General features: G+C 43.5%; 1 non-coding gene across 1 annotated transcript; it reads right to left on the reverse strand.

Annotated features, from left to right (window-relative positions):
- Window positions 1–13,796: 13,796 nt before the first annotated feature.
- On the reverse strand, window positions 13,797–13,927 carry LOC126030766 (small nucleolar RNA SNORA21). The gene has a single exon (XR_007503181.1). It is a non-coding gene; the product is annotated as a small nucleolar RNA SNORA21 (small nucleolar RNA).
- Window positions 13,928–21,134: the final 7,207 nt, after the last annotated feature.

Consider the following 21,134-nt stretch of genomic DNA (forward strand, 5'->3'; position numbering starts at 1 on the left):
GAAATCTATGGAGCTGGCTGATGAATAGATATGGCTGTGGGGTATGGTTACAGCTCCCTTGAACTTTTTTTTTTTTTAATTTTTATTTAAGCACTGTGATTACAAAATTGTTCGTGGTTGAGTTTCAGTCAAATTATATCTCCCTTCCCAGTGCACATTTCCTGTCACCTTGGGGGAACCACATGGGATGCCGGAGATCAAACCCAGGTTTGTCCTGGGTAGCTGCAAGTAAGGCAAACGCGCTACCGCTGTGCTATCGCTCCAGCCTCAGAGCGACACTTTCATCTTAGCTGCTCACTCTATCACACCTTTGTGACTGTCATCATCAACCAAAGCAAATCTCTGAGCAAAGTGAAATCTACTAGTAAGCACCAAGTCAGTCCAGACTATAACATCTTCCACATTCTCCTGATGGAGTACTTACACTGTTCTTCTGTTTCAAATCCTTTAAAGACATAATTTTGTGGAACTCTTGCTGCAACCTAAGAGGCAGCATGTTACTGTGATTACTGTTTTATACCTGGTGGAACTGAGCCCAATAGGGATGGAGGTAAAGAGCTTGTTCATAATCACGTTTCAGTGATTGTACTTTTTCAGTGCAACTCATGGCTCAAAAATAATCCCATTTCTCTTCTGTTGCATTTGTACCTAAATTTTAAGACATATTGCAATGGGAAAATATTTTGTGTATATAGGATAGTTTGATATTATTTTCTCCACTTGGACCCATGCAGTGATTTAAAAATGTCCCTAGGTTTATTTATTATTTTTTATTATTATTATTATTTATTATTTGAAATATTTCAAATAGGCTTGATCTTCAAGCCCATATTCTCCTTTGAACATGTATTTTTGCATGTTTGTGTCTATATTTTCTACTTCCTTATATCCACTCTAGAGAAGTCTGTGTTCTCTCTTGAACATGTACTTCTCTTTCTCTCCTTTCACATTTCTTTTTAAGTTTCATTTTATTAGAGCGCTATGATTTACAGTTATGCAGAATTGAGTTTTACACCTACAATATTCTAGCACCCATTTCACCACCAGTGACCTCTCGCAGATCTTTATGTTTCAATAAAAAACTTTTTTATTTCACACACAGAAAATGTTTCAAATGTTAAGAAAAGATCAAAAGGATAGTACAATTTGCCAGACAGGCTTTACATAGCTCTTAATTTATGCATCCATCCTTCCACTTTTGCACTTCAAAAGAAATTGCACATCTGGGACTAGAGAAATAATACAGGGATTAAGATGCTTGACTTGCATGTGTCTGGCCCGGGTTGGGTCCCCAGCCCCACATATGGTTTCCTGAGCACTGTTGAAAGGTTGTCTTTTGTGGGGTGGGGGTGGGGGAACACACCCAGCAATCTTCAGGGTTTGTTCCCGACTCTGCATTCAGAAATTGCTCCTGACAGACTCAGGGGACCTTATGAGATGCCGGAGATTGAATCGGGTCTGCCCCGGGTCAGCCTCATGTAAGGCAAATGCCCTACCATAGTGCTATCACCCAGGCCCCTTTTTATCCCCCTCACCCTTTTTAAAATTTATTTATTTAAATAAAAAAGGGGTGGTGGGAATAAAAAGGGGTCTGGGTGATTTATTTTGGTTTTTGGGTCACACCCAGCAGCGCTCAGGGTTTACTCCTGGCTCTATGCTCAGAAATCACTCCCAGCAGGCTCAGGGGACCATATGGGATGTCGGGATTCGAACCACCAACCTTCTGTATGCAAGATAAACGCCTTATCTCCATGCTATCTCTCTGGCCCCCCCTTTTATTTTTTCAAACATTTTCATTCATGTTTGGTTTTACATGGTCCCATTTATTTCTTCTTGCTTTTGTTGTCTGTGCTGTTGTTAAAATATTCAAAAAATAATTTCTAATACTAATATCAAGTTCTTTCTGTGCTTTCTTCTAAAATTTTATGATTTTATAATTGAAATATTTAATACATTTGAGTTGCTATGTATATTATACAAGTCAAATTCCTTCTTTGACATATGGATATAAAGTTTTTCTAATACAATTTATTAATGAAATGAAGTTTTTAGGAGGGGGGTTTGGGCCATACCTGATAGTGCTCAACAGGCCTTTTTCCTGACTCTGTGCTCAATGATTTCACCTGGTAGGCTCAGAGAATCATATGGGTTGCCAGAATTGAATCTGGGTCAGTTGTGTACAAGACAAGTGCCCTACCCTCTGTGCTATTCCTATAGCTTCCATCACATGATTTTTATCATTTGTGCTATTAATGTGATGTATCTCTTGAATCATGCTTGCATTTTAGGAATAAATCCCACTTGGTCATGGTAGATCATCCTTTTAATGTGTTACTTTACTCTGATAAATTTGATTTAATGGTGTTATTTGTTTGTTTGTTTGGTTGGTTGGTTTTTGGGTCACACCCGGCGGTGCTCAGGGGTTACTCCTGGCTGTCTGCTCAGAAATAGCTCCTGACAGGCACGGGGGACCATATGGGACACTGGGATTCGAACCAACCACCTTTGGTCCTGGATCGGCTGCTTGCAAGGCAAAAGCCACTGTGCTATCTCTCCGGGCCCTAATGGTGTTATTTTTAAATTGTTGCAGAGGCTTCTCCCACTAGTGTTTGGGCCTAAGGGTGCTTGGTGAGGAGTAAGGTCATACTTGGTTGTATTGGTGTGGAAATTGTGGTACTGGTATTTGAACACAGGTCTTTATATATGTAAAGACATGTGCTTTACCCCTTAAGTAATATCCCCAGCAACAGTTGTTAAGGGTTTTTACCTATATATTCATTAGTGGTATTGTTCTGTAGTTTTCTTTCCTCCTGTTGTGGGTGGGTTGTATTATCCAGGCCTTGCTCAGGAGGTCCAATGACTCTTGCCTATCTATAATTCTCAGCCAACTGGTCCACTGTTCAGTTCTAAATCCCAGTGCTACTTGGGCCCTGGGATTACCTGGACCACTTTATGGAGCTTGGCGGTCTCCAGGATGCACCTGACAGTTCATGAGGAGAGTCAGTGCAGGAGCCAAACTCTTCAGATAAAAACCAATTGTCAGATATCCTTAATACTTCTCTGACAGCAAGAAGCCAAAGGCATCCAGGAGATCTGGAGTCCCATCTACTCAGCGCCACATTGAACTCCTGGGAGAAATGGGTATTGGAAGAACATCAATGTCCGAACACTCAGGATTTAATAATCCAGTCGCATATTGTGCTCGCCCTTCTGTGAACCCCGACCTTCCTTTCAAGTCCCTGGCCTCTGTGTTCATTAAAAAATCTGATCACCAGTGACCTGGGCCCCAGTGTAGCTGACACGGCTCTGGTCCTTTCATTTCTTCCCAGTCCTGATGTGCTCCAGGGATGCAAAGCAGCCAGGGCACAGTGGTGAGAAAATAACTGGCTGGAACAATCTGTCTCCAGCAAGGACTTAGGTGAGGAGCTAGAAGTTGGGGGAAAAGGACAGCTGGAAATAAGTGGTTGTGCCCTGCTGAGCAAGAGAATATTGTTTTCATGGGCCACCAGGAGGTAGAGAGTGAGGCAAGGATGAAATTCTGAAATTTTCTTTTCTCCAAGGGAAGAAAAACAAAAGAGAAAGCTTCTTTCCAGCTAGAGCCAAAAATCACTCAAGGGGTAAAGCTTGGGTCAAGCATTACTTTCTGGTTTCCCCTTACAGCTGAAATTCCTTTTTTTTGGGGGGGAGGGGGAGTGGTGGTGGTGCATTTGGGCCACACCTGGTGGTGCTCAGGGTTTATTCCTGGCTTTATGTTCAGGAATTATTCCTGGAGGGTTTGGGGACCACATGTGGTGCTGGAAATTGAACCCAGATTGGCCATGTACAAGGCCAATTCCTGATCCCTCTGTCCCACAGCTGAAATTCTTTATAAGATTTTTTTAAATGGAAAGGCCACACAGATGGTGATCAGAAAACCTGGGTAAATATAATTTATAGTGCTTGTGAATTGCAGCTAGCAGAGCTTACCAGACCCAAAAGACAGGTGTTTTCATGTGTGGGACACCAGGAGTTTGGACTCAGGATCATTGGCTTCAAGCTTGTAAGACAGGTGCTCTAAATCAGTGATCTTTAACCACCAACCAGTCCATGGATCAGTGGTCTGCAGCAGTTGAAAGGTTAAAAACCACTGGTTTAGTGCCTTATAATGGTGGACCTCTGGTTGGTCCACTGTGGTATGTGGGACAGATGCGGGTCCTCAGATGTGCTAAGGTGAAGAATGCTGCTCTAAAACCTTTGCAATTTCTCCATCCTGCAACTTGAAATTCTGATCTATCTCCAAATACTTTTGTCTTATTTTGGTTTTGGGCCATGCCCAGTGGTGCTGAAGGCTTATTTCTGGCTCTGTTCTTAGGGATCACTCTTGATGGGACTCAGGAATGTGTGAGGGATGACCATATGTTGTATGGGGTTAAACCTGGATCAGCTGCATGCAAGGCAAGTGGTCTACCAGTTGTACTATATCTCCAGTTCCTACAAATAATTTTTGAAGAGATTATTTGGACTATAATGTTGACACCTTCTTTTTAACAATGTAACTTGAGGGTTTTTTTTTGGCGGGGGGGGGGGGTCACACCTGGGAGTTACTCAGGATTTACTCCAGGCTCTGCGCTCAGAAGTCTCTCCAGGCAGACTCGAGAGACCATATGGGATGCTGGGATTCGAGCCTTGGTCCATCCCATGTTGGCCATGTGCAAGGCAAATGCCTTACCGCTGTGCTATTGCTCCTGTAATTTGAGATTTTATCCATGGCTTTTGTGATTCTAAAACTGAACTCTAATTAAGGGATAGTATTAGGGACCAGAATGATAGTACAGCGGCAGGGCATTTGCCTTACAAGCGGCCAACCTGGGACAGACTCAGATTGTTCCTTGCATTCCATATAGTCCCTTGAGCCTACCAGGAGCAATTTCTGAGTGCAGAACCAAGAGTAACCCCTGAGCGCTGCCCGGTGTGGCCCCAATACATAAATAAAACAAAACAAAAAGAGAGAGCATTAGAGGGCTGGAGTTATAGCACAATAGGTAAGATGTTTGCCTTGCATGTGGCTAACCTGGGTTCGATACCTGGCATTCCATATGGTTCTCCGAGCCTACCAGGAATGATTTCTGAGAGCAGAGCCAGGAGTAACCCTTGAGCACTGCTGGGTGTGGCCCCCCAAAATAAAAACAAACAAACACAAAAGAGATAGTATTAGAAATAGGCATGCTTGGGGCCAGAGAGATAGCATGGAGGTAGGGCATTTACCTTTCATGCAGAAAGTCATTGGTTTGAATCCTAGCATCCCATATGATCCCCTGAGCCTGCCAGGTGCGATTTCTGAGTGTTGAGCCAGTAGTAACCCCTGAGCACTGCCAGTGTGACCCAAAAACCAAAAAAAAAAAAAAAAGAAAAAGAAAGAAATAGGCATGCTTTAACTTTTTCCAGGCCTTGACATTGACCTAGGCTTGTGGTCTACACTTAGCCTCTCAAATCCAGAGGTAGGAGAACATAAGGGGCTTTTCTAAGGGTGGGGCTTGGATACGCTGAGCAATCCAATATTTCTTTAGTTACTTTAGTGATGATTATTGGCAATATGGCCAGCTAGGTTGAGGATTGCAAACTCAGATTGAAGAGCAGGTTTTTCTTTTCTTTCTTTTTTTTTTTTTTGTCTTTGGGCCACACCCGGTGACGCTCAGGGGTTACTCCTGGCTATGCGCTCAGAAGTCGCTCCTGGCTTGGGGGACCATATGGGACACCGGGGGATCGAACCTCGGTCCGTCCTAGGCCAGCGCAGGCAAGGCAGGCACCTTACCTCTAGCGCCACCGCCCGGCCCCCGAAGAGCAGGTTTTTCTTTGTATCTTAGCATTAGCAGTCAACTCTAAGTGTTGGTTGGGTGAAATTTGGTGCTATGTAATGTGAGAGAAGGGAATAGAAACTCCTGTTTGCATACCACTTTGTCTGAGAGCCGAGAATGACCAGCAATTATTATTTTATCATTTCATAAGTGATAAACCAGAAGATGAAATGAATAAAGTGACCTGCCCAAAAATCAGTCAAGAATGAAACTTATTTCCAGATGCAAAAATCTTGTGTTCCTTCTTTTTATTTTAACTTTATTTAAAGAAAATGCATCAAATAGTTGACCACAATACATTTGTTTTCAGCTAAGTGAAAGCGAAGTTATTTATTTATTTTTTTTTGGTTTTGGTTTTTGGGCCACACCTGGCGTTGCTCAGGGCTTATTCCTGGCTGTCTGCTCAGAAACAGCTCCTGGCAGGCACGGGGGACCATATGGGACACCGGGATTCGAACCAACCACCTTTGGTCCTGGATCAGCTGCTTGCAAGGCAAATGCCGCTGTGCTATCTCTCCGGGCCTGCAAAGTTACTTTTAAAATGAATAGAAAGAAAAAAAGGGGAAGAAAAAAATAATAAAAAAATGTAATATAACAACAAGCACATTTGTGAAAATGACTGTCTCTCTAATGAAGTCATTAATACAATGGTAGAAGGTTTAGTAAGCTCTTGTTAGCTGATGATTCTGCTAAATTGGTGTGTTCCTATAGGGATGACAGAACTAAACAAACGAAGTTGTCCAGAAATTCAAAGCACTATTACTGATACTGTATCTTTTAGGAACATGTTCTCAGCTAGCTGCCAGTTTCTTGGAACAAGGAAGATGGGAGGGGTAGGTGGGGATGCCTACATTCACTCCAAAAAGCCCTGTTGATATCAGCCCCAAAATCAACACATTTGAAATTTGGTCAGATTGGTGTCCCTGAAGAGAATCATGGAGGGGTGATGAGGCAGAGCCATAGACAAAAACGGTGATTCTGGGTGATAACTGCAGCTAGCTGGTGTCACTTCAGCAGAGTAGTAAGTGCTTGATTACTCTGTCCTCCCAAGATTGTCAGCTTTCTGCTGCATGGCCACTGTGCCCTTAATATTTCATGGCTTGGTTTATATCTCTTTCAAGAAAAGAGTAAGTCTATGGAGTGGCTCGGTGTGAACATGCCAACTGCATTTTTATGTTCTCTCTCTTATAAGAGACCTGGTGCCAGAATAGCTAGCTTAAAGCAGACCAGACATTAGAGGAATGTGGATTTGTCAACAGGCCTCAGCTGATCATTGGTATAGATATTGTTGGGCATATGGTTCCTTGTGTTCTATTATCTGTGTATATGTTTGAATATGATCTATAATAAGAGGTTTTGTTTGTTTGGGGGTCACACCTGGCAGTGCTTAGGAGTTATTCCTGCACTCAGAAATTACTTCTGGCAGGTTTGAGAGGCCATATGAAATGCCGAAGATCTCCACATGTAAGGCAAATGCCTGACCTACTGTGTTAATGCTCTGGTCTCAATAAAAAAGTTTTGTAAAAGAATCAACCTTTATTCAGTCCTTAAATCCTGTTTCTGGGGGCCGGAGTGATAGCAGAGTGGTAGGGCATTTGCCTTGCTCATAGCTGACCCAGGATGGACACAGGTTCAATTCTTGGCATCCTATATAGTCCCCCGAGCCATGAGTAATTTCTTTCCTTTTATTTCTGTTTTTTTTGTTTTGTTATTTTTTTTGTTGTTTGTTTTTGGTTCACACCTGGCAGCACTCAGGGGTTACTCCTAGCTCTATACTCAGAAATTGCTCCTGGCAGGCTCAGGGACCATATGGGATGTTGGGATTTGAACCACTGACCTTCTGCATGCAAGGCAAATGCCTTACCTCTATACTATTTCTCTGGCCCCCAGGAGTGATTTCTGTGTGCAGAGCCAGGAGTAACCCCTGAGTACTAACAGGTGTGACCCCAAAACAAAAACAAAATAAATCCTGTTTCTTTAAAAACTCTTCTTAAATATATATTTCTGTAGTGCTCAGGGATTACTTCTGGCTCTGTGCTCAGGAATCACTCCTGAAAAGATCATTTGACCATATTAAAATGCTACGAATTGAATCCAGGTCAGCCAGATCAAGCCCTACCTGTTGTACTACTTTTGTTGTAGCACCTAAATTTTACTGTAGGAATAAGTAAAGTAAAAAAAGAAGAGATAATTTTTTTTTGGTAGAGGCAGAAATACCTACTGGTGCTTGTGACCAGATCTGGCTCTGGGGTCATGCCTGGCAGAGCTAGGATTCAAACCAGGATCACAGCTGCAACCACATGCTCGCAAGCACCTTAATCTTGGTTCTATCTATAACATCAGACTCTTCAAGTTTTCTTTTAATGGCTGAGATCCCATGAATGATAACAGCTTCTCTCTCTACTGTATTGTTTATTGAATTGGGCACTGTGGTAAGTGCATCCTTGACTGCCTCTTCAACTTTTACCCTAGAACAAGGTGCTTCTATCTCTGTTTTGCAGATGAGGAAAACTGACACTTAGATAAACCAAAATTTGCTGGAGGCAGCACCTCTTGAAAGATCAGAATTGAGACTTGAACTCACATCTGTTTGTCCGAGAGCTCTGTCTTTGACACCTATTATTTGCCTTACAATAACAGGGGCCAACAATCTTTCCTGGGCTGCAATTGATTGAAATAATTTTCCATTCTCACCATCTTATAAAGAAATGCAGATGGCACTGGAGATCTCATCCCCATTGCTGGGAAAAATAGCATTTGTAAACAGAAAAGCTCTTTCATCTGGTCAGACTTGTCTGTCCCCACCTCCCTAAGGGGATTCAAGCACTTAACTTGAAGTTTGTTTTGAGATCTCAGGTGAATGAAGCTGGCATCAATCTCTACGTCCATTTCCTGGAATGAAACAGGTACCACACATGCAAAAAGGGAGGGAAGTCAAGTGGGGAGAACCTTTGAATGAGAGTTTATATGAGTTCATGTTTCTTTTTTATGTTTTGTTTGCTTTTTTGTTTTGAGGCCACTCCCACCAATGATCAGGGGGTTTCTCCTGGCTCTGCACTCAGGAATTACTTACTCTTGACAGTGCTCAGGGGTGCCTGGAATTAAATCCAATTTAGCCATGTGCAAAACCCACTGTACTATCTCTCCAGTCCTGAGTTGATGTTTCAGAGAAGACCAGTTTCTGGTAGCCAGGACTTCACCCCTACTGGAACTGACCAAGATGAAAAGACTTCTACACCAGTGTATCAGAGATCCTCATTTCCCACATTGTTTGATTTTAATCCAATGCAGCACTGACCAAGCCTTTCTCCCCTTATGGAGCCAACCTTCTAGTCTAGATGGGGAAGTGCCTTGGGTCGTTATCTAGGGTGCTATCAAATATTTAGCTGGAAAACTTTCAGAGTGCTTCAGGGATGCAGGGAACTGTTTAGATATCAGATTCTCTCCTGCCAGGTCAAGCGAACCCCCAGTTGATGAATGGCTGTGTTTCCTCAAGCATCTTTCCCAGCAGCGCGTTATCTTGTGCCCCCTTTAACTCACTGTCCAGCTGAGAGGCCCCAGGCCTGCAGAAGCTGTTCTTCTAATCCTCATCTCAGGCTCTGCTGCTGCAGTGGGCGCGGGGAGATTGTTTACAGAAGATGAAGGCTGACTGCCCTGCACCTGGTTTCTGTCTGGCCCACGCTGACGGGGATGAAGGATCCTTCATTTATCTCAGTCTCTCTTCTCAGGCAGCTCCTGCTGTCACGGCAAGCTCAGGCCAGTGTTTCAACCCCTGATAAGCTGCTTTCTGAGGAGCTGGGGAGAGCCACTTTCAGGCCTTCCTACCTCTCTCAGGTCCCCACCCTGGTCAGAGCAGAGTAGCGGGGTTGGATGCGGCAGGGGACAGCTGAAGGTTTATATAAAAGATTCAAGAGGTCAAGTGGGCTGGTGCTCTGGAGATGACTCAAAGGCTGATGCACATGCCCCAAACACAAGGTTTAATCCCTACCCCCACCTTCCTGCACAGCAGCACCACTGGATATGGCTCTGGTTGGCCCCAAGCATGGCTTGGGGATGTCAGCCCTGGCTCCTGTCAAAACAAAACGGCAGGTGGGTCTTGATTCCAGCTAACTAGCAGGCAACATATTTTTGTTTTGTTTTGTTTTTGGGTCACACCAGGCAACACTCAGGGCTTACTCCTGGCTCTACACTCAAAAATCGCTCCTGGCAGGCTCGGGGGACCATATGGGTTGCTGGGATTTGAACCACCATCCTTCTGCATGCAAGGCAAATGCCTTACCTCCATGCCATTTCTCAAGCCCAGGCAATATATTTAAAAAAAAATCTTTACTATAGATCTTAGGAAATAGGTACTGAAATAATCTGTTAGCCATTTTTTGGAGGTATAACCTGGATGTATAGAAGAGAAAGGACATCTGATATGCAAAAGGCATAGAACCATTGGAGGGGCCAGGTAGAGTAAGAAGAAAGAAGCCCATTGGGACAGATATAGTATGCTAGAAGGGGAATTTAGTGTGGGGAGTGACGAAGCTCCCTCCCTCAAAGGTCTTAAAGATAAAAAGACATTTATGATGATAAGGAACATTTATGGGGTGCTTACTATGTGCCCAAATGCTGCTCTAAGCACTTAATCTCATTTAATCCCAAGAGGTACATACTTTTATTACATCCACTTAACATATAAGGAAATGGAGATTTAGAGAGATTAAGTTTATAGCTAGTAGAAAGAAGAGGTGAGATTTAAAGGTAGGATAGCTTGGGCCCAAGGATCCAAGCTCTTAGGGACCAAGAATTCTTTGGTCTCAGAAGAGTGTTTGGTTGTCTCTTGGCCTTCCTATAGGTGTCCTCCCACAAGACCCTGAAGTTTGCTGTGGGCAGGTTTCTGATATGTCCATTGTCCTTCTCCCTTGATCTCTTTTTTATCCTTCAGTCTTATTTTGGGGCTACACACAGCAGTCCTCAGGGGTTAATCCTGACTGCGGGATTACTCCTGGCAGGATTCAGGGGATCATATGGAATACTGGAGATTGAACCAACAACTGCCCTGTAGCTCCTGCCCTTCATTTTCTCTTCTTTCTATGTCTCAAGAGGCAACTGATTGTGGATTAGAGGAAAGGGACATTTCCCTACTCAGCTTTCCTTCCTCCATTGCTGAAATGTCTTAATGGTTGAAAGTGTCACCTCCCTCCTAAGGCACGTTTTGAGCTGTTTGGAGAAGTTACTGCCCTCTTTGCCCCATATGGGGAAACTAGTCCTGGCCAGAGAAAAGGTCTTATTCCCATTAACAGATTGAGTCCTTAAGCTCCCCACCTTGACCCCACACCAATGACCCTAGAACCAAGCAACAGAAGGTGGACTGTGCCATGGGATGGCTGCATCTTGACTATTGAGGATTCTTGGAAATGGAAAGTCTTTACTTTTATTAGATTTATGTATATATACATATATATTATTGTTTGTTTTGGGGCTACACACAGTGATGCTCAAGGATTGCTCCAGGTCCTATACTCAGGTATAACTCCTGGCAGTACTCAGGAGATCATATGGGATACTGGAGATTGAACCCTGCTCAGCTACTTCTAAGGCAAGCACTCTACTACTGTATTAATATGCTGCCCCTTTATTTATATACATTCTGGTAGTGCTTGGGAAACTGTGCATCACCAAGGAGTAAATCTGGGGCTTCTACAAACAAAGCCTGAATTCAGCCCCAGACCAGCATCTTCCCCTTTAAACTGCAGCCAGATAGAAAATAAGGATTGAAGGACTAAAGAGATAGTGTAAAGAGTAAAGCCCTTGTGCATTTGACAAGGCACCAGATATGGTCCTTTGAGTACTGCCAGGAACAATTCCTGCACACAGAGCCAATAATCCCTGAATGTTGCTGGAAGTGGCTTCCAAATCAAAACTTTTTTTTTTTTTTTTTTTTTAAGAAAAAGAACAGAATGTTTGCGGGCTAAATCCCAGGAAAAGTAGGTTCCTGCACCTGAGGTTTGTATTTCATCTTGAGTTTCACTGTTTTTTGTTTTTGGGTCACACCCAGCAGTGGTCAGGGGTTACTCCTGGCTCTACACTTAGAAATCGCTCCTGACAGGCTTGGGGGACCATATGGGATGCCGAGATTTGAACCACCGTCCTTCTGCATGCAAGGCAAACACCCTACCTCCATGCTATCTCTCCAGCCCAAGTTTCACTATTGAGTTGCTGTAGGTAATGAAGGAAAAGGCTTCTCCCCTCATAGTGAGAATGTGACAAAGATTAAGGACAAAAGGGCCCACTTAAAATAAGTGTTGCCAACATTCAAGGCAAGGTGATTTTGATAAAGGGAAGTTCCTGGTCTCCCTGGGCCTCCTTCCGCTGAGCTCAGGGGTTTCTACAATTGATGCAGCCAATCACTGCCCAGGAAGAGCTTACAGTCTTAGGACCCTAAGGCCTTGACAGAGGCTTCAAACTTCATTCTTACACAACAGCACCTAGCTGACCCTTGTGGGACAGGGTTAGAGCTAGGCAGGCTGGGGTGGGGGAGGAAGAGACACTCTCTTATACACTCTTCCAACATGATGCTGCCAGGGCTGGGCTGGTGACAGGCCTTGGACACGGGGTTTGGAGCAGCTGAGTCCTGCGGACAAGAAGCAGATAAAGGGCACCAGGCCTCTTAATGAATCCAGTGCTGGCTTCAGATAAACTGTCGCCACTTATTCCTCTGGGCCCTCCCTTCTCTGAGTAATACTCTTGGCTGTGCCATAGAGATGCATTTGGAGCAGCAAGGGGTACAGAGCCTGCTGCTCTCCTGCGAAGTTCTGGAAGCAGAGGAGACTTTTGGAACTCTGATTAAAACATTGAGTCTTTTTAGCTCTACCCAACTCGCCATCTCCAGGCCTGAAGGAAAGCCAGGAATTAACATTTGTTTAAAACTGTAGGTTAGGGGCTGGAGAGATAGCACAGCGATAGGATGTTTACCTTGCAGGAGGCCAACCTGGGAGGGACCTGGTTCGATTCCCGGCATCCCATATGGTCCCCCAGCCTGCCAGAGGTGATTTCTGAGCACAGAGACAAGAGGAACCCTTGAACACCGCTGGGTATGGCCCAAAATCCAGTCAATCAATCAATAAAGCTTTTTTTTTTAAATAAATAAAACTGTAGATTACTACTGGATGTTATTTTTCAAAGAATGTTAATTAAGGGGCGAGAGAGATAGCACAGCAGTAGGGTGTTTACCTTGCACACAGCGACCCAGGACCGATGGTGGTTCAAATCCCAACATCCCATATGGTTCCCAAGCCTGCCAGGCATGATTTCTGAGCAGATAGCCAGGAGTAACCCCTGAGCGCCACTGGCTTTAGAATGTTAGTTAAAAATAACATTTTTGCTAATAGAGCTAAAAGTAACTCTATCTGAAGATAGAATATTTATCTGTTTGTTTTGAGGGTGAGGGACACACCCAGCAGTGCTCAGGCATTATTCCTGGCTCTGCACTCAGAAACTATTCCTGGCAGGCTTGGGGAACCATATGGGATGCTGGGGATTGAACTGGGTCAGCCGCATGCAAGGAAAATGCCCTCCCCAATGTACTATCACTGCTATCACTCCGGCCTGAGACAGAATATTTAAAGAGCCACCTAGAGTAAATGAGAACAGAAGGGATTTCTGAATCTAGTGATTGTGTCCTTATGTAAAGAGGCAACTGAAACCCAGATTCTGAGGGAAAACCAGAAAACTTTTAGAAGTCACAAAGATGTGATACTTATCTAAAGAGGCCTCAGTAGGGCTGGAACCCCAGAGGGTTCTCCAAAACCTCCAAAGAGTGATTCCTGAATGCAGAGCCCAGAGTAATCCCAGAACATCTCCAATCTGCTCCACCCACCCCCACAATAAAAGACCTTAGAAGAAACCAACTCTGCCAACACCTTGACTTTGAACTTCGAACCTTCAGAACTATGAGGGAATTCAGTCTTTTCCTTCCCTTGTAATAGTGCTGATTTTAGCCAAACAACACAACACATTGCAAATTCACCCCAAAGCAATGTCTTTACCCTTTCTTGATGGCTCAGTGGGTCACTAGTAAAAGGGCCAGTGAGTGCTTTTAAAAGGATAGAAGGAATCCATTTCTATTGTTTTTAAACCAACAAAAACTGATAAGGTGTGTAAAATAAAAATCTATGGGTTGTGAGATCACCCCAGCCACCATTTTTTCTAAACCCCATGCAGATGGGTCGTATAGCATAGAAATAATAAGCTAAGCCAGTCAGGAGAGAAGTATTTAGCCAGTCTGCTTTTTTGCCTTAACTCTCTGAGCCCCTGCCAAAAAGCCAGAACTGCCTTTTTTTTTTTTTTAAACCAATACCCAATACACCAGAGGGGAAGGTTAAGTGAGAGATAAAAGTACCTATCCAGAGGCCAGAGCAATGGCGCAAATGGTAGGGTTGTCTGTCTTGCATACGCTAACCTGGGACAGACCAATGTTCGATCCTCCAGCGTCTCATATGTTCCCCCAAGCCAGGAGCGATTTCTGAGTGCATAGCCAGGAATAACCCTTGAGCATCCCCGGGTGTGGCCGCCCCCCCAAAAAAGTACCTGTCCAGTACACTTTTATATAATCACAGGAAGAGGTTTAAGGAAGAAGGAAGTTGGGGAACCGCTGATAGCTGGGTGTCATCATACAGGGATGGATTTTGTTTTCTTGCTTTTTACTACTCTTCCCCTTCATGTTGCTTTTTGTTTGTTTTTATTACTTTGCCATTTTGGGGGCCATACTGGTGGTGCTCAGGGCTAACTCCTGACTCTGTGCTTAAAGATCACTCTTGGCAGTGCTCAAGGCCTGTCTGTGTGCCAGGGATTGAATCAGGGTTGGCCTCATGCAAGTCAAGGGCATTAATCTCTATACTATATCTTTCTGACCCTCGCATTGCCTTTGAATAATAAGTTCTTTTTAGTCACAGAAGTTATACCTCTGACAGGCCAGTGCTATTTTAGGATGTTGATTCCCCCATCCTAGATCTGGGGGCCATGACAAACTTAAGTCTTCAATTTGGAAGTCCTAGAGCCACACCTGGTGGTACTCCTTCAGGGTTTATACTCCTAGCTCTGTGCTCAGGAATCATCTCTGAAGAGCCTCAGAAGAACATAGAGGGCACCAGGGATTGAGACTAGCTCAGCTGCATCCAAAGCAAGGGTCTTACCTGCTACTATCTCACTAGCCCTGAAGAAGTGATTCTTCTTCTTCTTCTTCTTCTTCTTCTTCTTCTTCTTCTTCTTCTTCTTCTTCTTCTTCTTCTTCTTCTTCTTCTTCTTCTTCTTCTTCTTCTTCTTCTTCTTCTTCTACTCCTCCTCCTCCTCCTCCTCGTCCTCCTCCTCCTCCTCCCAGCAGTGCTCAGGGATTACTCCTGGCTCTATGCTCAGAAATTGTTGCTCCTGGCAGGCTTGGGGAACCACATGGGGATGCCCGGATTTGAACCACTGTCCTTCTGTATGCAAGGCAAATGCCTTACCTCCATGCTATCTCTCCAGCCCTGAAGTGGTTGTTCTTATTAGGGAAAAGGAGAAGCCTTTCTGAAGGCTTCAGAAAAGAACACATTTCTTATCTGAAGCATGGCAGCAATGGTCCCATAATGGTCTGAACATGTGGAGAAGGCTGTGTTTAGGACTGGAGAGGCTGTGTGGTCCTCTATGCTCAAGCACATTTGTTTGAACATTTTTAAGATTCCATGGGACTTTGGGAGGAGATGGTTGTAAGGTTCAGGATAGGATACAGCAAGATCCAGGACCTGATTTTTATCTCATGTTTTTATATCCAAGATAAATGTTTTGAACTGAAAGAGATAGGAGAATTCCAGTCCCCTTCTTACCCACATGCCAATCTAGAAGCTGAGTTGGATGAATTGATATTATTTTCTAATGGTTTCACCAAAATAAGCAAAGACATACCATAAATTTTTCCATGGATCACAGTGTCCACTTAACAGTTCTTATCACTTAGTACAATTCTATTAAATTCTGAATGAATTTGGGCTGCTTACTTAGCTGATGATGCTTATCAGAAGCATCCTCCTTGCAATTTGACCAGTAAACAAGTCCATAGCCTTCAACTGGAGTATGATGCCTGGACCCGTCTTAGCAAAGCATTTGGGAGATGTTAGCAAAATCACAGGCCAACCCAGAGTTATTGACTCAGCCTGAAATTTAATAACAACCACTATGAGACTCAGATGTACTTTATAGTTTAAGAAGCACTAGTCAGTATGACATGATGGTATCTAATTCTCTTTTATGAGGTAGATAGGATGAATATTATTTATTTTCTTGCCTTGCATGCAGAAGGACAGTGGTTTGAATCCTGGTATCCCATCTGGTCCCCCAAGCCTGCCAGGAGCAATTTCTGAGCGTAGAGCCAGGAGTAACCCCTGAGCACAGCAGGTATGACCCAAAAACCAAAAAAAAAAAAAAAAAAAAAAAAAGCAGACACTCAGGAGTGAGGCAACTTGCCTGTACTCATGGAACTAAGTAGAGGAGGCAGTATTTTTTTTTGTTTTTGTTTTTGTTTTTTGGGTCACACCCGGCGGTGCTCAGGGGTTACTCCTGGCTGTCTGCTCAGAAATAGCTCCTGGCAGGCACGGGGGACCATATGGGACACCGGGATTCGAACCAACCACCTTTGGTCCTGCATCGGCTGCTTGCAAGGCAAACACCGCTGTGCTATCTCTCCGGGCCCGAGGAGGCAGTATTTGAACCAAGTTCATTTGGGTGGGATTGGGTCAGGTGGAATATATTTGTACCATATCCAGCGGTGCTCAGGGGCTTGTCTTGTCTTTGTGCTGAGGAAATGTCCTTGATGGTGCTTGGGGACCATATCCAATGTCCAGACTTGAATCTGGGTCTGTTTTGCATGCAAGACAAGAGCCTTGATTGCTGCACCATCTTTCTGACCTACAGCCTTTTGACTATGAATCTCAAGTCTGTCTACTTTTTTTTTTTTTTTTTTTGGTTCACACCCAGCATTACTCAGGGATTACTCCTGGCTCTGCACTCAGAAATCGCTCCTGGGAGGCTCAGGGGACCATATGAGATGCTGAGATTTGAACCATTGTCCTTCTGCATGCAAGGCAAACACTCTACCTCCATGCTATCTCTCTGGCCCCTCGAGCTCTGTCTATTTAGTCTACTATGCCAGAGTCCAAAGAAGAAAGAAGCAGCAGATTCAGTGCAAATGAGCTACCTTGAGATTTGGCTCCTTTGTGCTTCTGTTTTTCTCACATGGAAGATGCCCTCTGAAAGAGTGAGTGTTGCAAAGATGTGATTTAATCTCTCTTCAGCTCTTTTCCAAGCTACACTCTAGCATCTCTAACCTTGACCAACTGCTGCACAAATGCAGGCTCTTAGCAATAATTGCCAAGACCTGTTATAGTACCTTGGCATTGAATAGGTTTTCCACAAATGTTTATTGAGCCAAATAGAATTACCAAGCATTAGCACAAGCTCTCAGCTGTTGATTACCAAGGAGCACTAGTAAAGGAGAGTTCTGAATCTTTGTGGCTCAAAATGCACTAGAAGATGACAAGAATTAGGGATATCATCTTAACCAGAAAGTCAGATTAAAGTCAGATTTTATTTTATTTATTTATTTGTTTGTTTGTTGTAATGTGGGGCTCTATCTTTCAGTTTTCAGGGCCTACTCTTTTAGCTTGAGTGTTGCACCCTGGGGGGCTCAGGGGACCATGAGATGCTTAGGTTGAATCAGATCTCCTGCATGCAACACATTCACTCTAGTCTGTTGAATTATCTCCCTGGGCCCTAAAGGGAAGATTTTAAAAACAAATTCCAATGTCTGTGTCTGTCTGTCTTGTGAGTAAGGGCCCAAGCCAGGAACTGTAAGAGCTTGAGGAGTGTGGAATTTACATGCTTATATTGGAAAAACAGGCTTGGCTGCATTTTCTTTGATTGGAAGTGTGGGAAAAGTCAAGAACACAGACTGAGCCAAGTCTGAAGGCCAGGGTCAGCAGAAAGAGATTACTGCCCTAGCGACAGTAACTGGGATCTGCCTATAAATGTTATGGAAAGTTGAAGGCTTTCTCTGAGATTGTTGACAATGGGGCAAGCCTCAAGTTAACCAGGCAGGGCATTTCAGTGCATTTGAACTGAACCAGGGCTGAGTAGGAAATGCCTCGGTTTCTTTGCTTGCTTTCCCAGGGGAGTAGAAATGAAGCAAAGCAAGGAGCAGAGCTGATTTATTATGCCAGGAGAAGTTTTCTAAAGATTGAGGCTAGGAAGATGGATCCTGTGAGTAAATTTGACAGTCTTTCCCCTGCATTTTAGCCTCTTACTCCAAAATATAAGTGGAAGGAGTTCACTGTCTTTTACACAGAAGCTATCCATCCTCACCTCTCTGTATAGGGCATAGATTTGGGGGTTCTCCTACCTGAAGTATATATTCTCACCCAGTCCTCTGGGAGCCTGATGTAGGCTGTGAGCCAATAGATAGATAAGCTCCAAACTCTGCTTTTTTTTTTTTTTTTTTTTGGTGTGTGTCAGATCCTGAGCCCCAGAGCTAGTGAACTCCAGAGGCAATGAGATGCAATGTGGCCTTTGAACATACATAGATTAAAGAGGCGTGGTTCTTTCTTGCCCTGCTCCTTTAGTAGCCAGTAGAAAGACTATTTTGCTTTCATATCAAAGTCTGGAAAGGACTCAGCATTTTGTGTGTCAAGAAAGAAAATTTTACTCCCCCCTCCCCCCATATTGCTCAGCTTGTTTGGGGCAGGTGATCAGCAGTTCTTGGAAATTTCTAAATATTGGAATATTAGTTCAAAAATAAAGCACCAGCTTTAGGGAACCCTTCTTTTTTTGTGGGGGGAAGGATTTCACCTGGAATATTGCTTGGGGGATGCTCTTTATGAGGTACCAAGGGGTGAGGCTGGGGATCAAAATCAGACTTTCCACATGCAAAGTCTCTGCTCCTATCTCCTGATTTATCTTCTTTTCCATTATTTTTTTTTCTAACTTTAAGGTTTTGTTCAAAGAGATACATCCCATTCCTACTTCCTTGAGTTGAGTTGCTTTAATTTGTTTTATAGTATTGTTAAGGGATATAGGTTTCCTTCCTTTTTTTTTGTTTTTTGTTTTTTGTTTTTTTTGGGGGGGGGCCACACCCGGCGGTGCTCAAGGGTTACTCCTGGCTGTCTGCTCAGAAATAGCTCCTGGCAGGCATGGGGGACCATATGGGACACCGGGATTTGAATCAACCACCTTAGGTCCTGGATCGGCTGCTTGCAAGGCAAAACGCCGCTGTGCTATCTCTCCAGGCCCAGGTTTCCTTCTTTTATTTATTTATTTTTTTTTTTTGGTTTTTGGGTCACACCCGGCGATGCTCAGGGGTGACTCCTGGCTGTCTGCTCAGAAATCGCTCCTGGCAGGCACGGGGGACCATATGGGACACCAGGATTCGAACCAACCACCTTTGGTCCTGGATCGGCTGCTTGCAAGGCAAACACCGCTGTGCTATCTCTCCGGGCCCTCCTTCTTTTATTTTTATTCCTTCTGTTATTTTCCCCCCCGCTGAAATCTTCTTTGGGCTATTTGCTAGTTGAATCATTCCCCCAAGTGAGTCTGGAAAACCAACTGTGTAGGTTGGGAGAAAAACACTGTGCAGGTATGGGAGAGAACTGACTACTTTCTTTTAGCCAAACCTAGAATCCTCTATTCAGGATCTAAGATTACAGCCCTAGGACTTACAGCACTTCACTGCATTCACTTGATACCTTTTCATGTATTTCCCCTTAAAATGCAATAAGCCTCTTGCAGAAAAGGAGTCTTATTTGTTTTTATTCTAAGCATTTAATCAAGGTACCTGGCACTGGAGGAGTATCTGGTATATATTAACTAAGTTAAATTAATAAGAATGGTTGAGAGGAGAAAGGTAGAAATGCAAATCACAGAAAGCTCTAAGTTTTTTTTTTGGTGGGGGAGGAGGGTAGCTGGAGTTCAGGATTAACTTCTACAAATTATCCTGGGTTTGGAGATTTTGTTTGTTTGTTTTGTGTATTGGGTCACACCAAGCTTCCTCCTGACTTGCAATTGGGGATCATTCCTGGAGGTGCTCAGGGGCACTGGGCATTCAACCCGCATGCAAAGCAGGTGTCCTACACACTGTACTATTGCTCTGGCCCTGGGTTTGGAAATTGGATCTCTTTCACCTTGATATTGCTAGAGACTCAGTGTGGTTGCTGTGCTGTTGATAGTGACACCAAGATATTTGTCAAGACTGAGGACAGCTGATGATACATCATCATTTTATGTGCCACAAGGGGCCTTTATCAGTGATAGAGCATAGCTTAGAAACTGCTGCCATGATGCATTTTGTTCATTGATTTGTAAAATTAGCAACATACATGCTCATATTCCTCCTTGCTGTGCTTTCTTAAACAGAATTATAAAATGCCAAAGGTGAAGAGATAGTAGAAGACATCTATTCCCTTTTGAAAATGAGGAACTGAAAAGCTCAGAGACTGAGCAAGAGCCTGTTACCAGATAATAGAAGTGTTGAGATTAAAACAAATTCACAATATCATGCACCAAAGTCACAGGTGAGATGACACTGACTGAATAGTGGTACTTCTTTCTTATTACCAGGAATCTGAGCACTGTCTGCTTCTTTTTCTTCCTGCTAAAATATAGTCAGAGGCTCTCTCTCTCTCTCCTTATTTATTTTTAACCACACCTGGCCACGCTCAGGGGTTACTACTGGCTGTGCACTCAGAAATCGCTCCTGGCAGGCTTGGGGGACCATATGGGATGCCGGGATTTGAACCACCTTCCTTCTGCATGCAAGGCAAACACTCTACCTCCATGCTATCTCTCTGGCCTTCCTCCCTCTTTTCTTTATCTCTTTTTTTCTCACTTTCTTTTTCTGGCAAACACTTTGTTTTGATTTTGGATCATATTAAGGGATGCTCAGAGGTTACTACTGGCTCTGCACTCAAGAATATCTCCTGGTGGTGCCAGGGGGACCATCTGGGATGTTGGGGATCAAACCCAGGTTGGCTGTGTATAAGGGAAGCACCCTACCTGCTGTACTATTTCTCTGGCCCTGGGCTAACACTATTGAGCACTTACTACACTCTAGCCACATTGGTGTGCATTTAATCAGCCCTATAACTCTAGGAGGAAAACTTAGTTAGAAATAAACTTATAAATTATATTATAAAATTATAAATTATAAAGATTTATAAATTATAAAATTATAAAAACTTATTATAAATACACTTATAAAATGTATAAATTATAAAAATGATAAATTATAAATTTTAA

The sequence above is a fragment of the Suncus etruscus genome, chromosome 1 (assembly GCF_024139225.1).
Source record: "Suncus etruscus isolate mSunEtr1 chromosome 1, mSunEtr1.pri.cur, whole genome shotgun sequence".
NCBI classification, from domain to species: Eukaryota; Metazoa; Chordata; class Mammalia; order Eulipotyphla; family Soricidae; genus Suncus; species Suncus etruscus.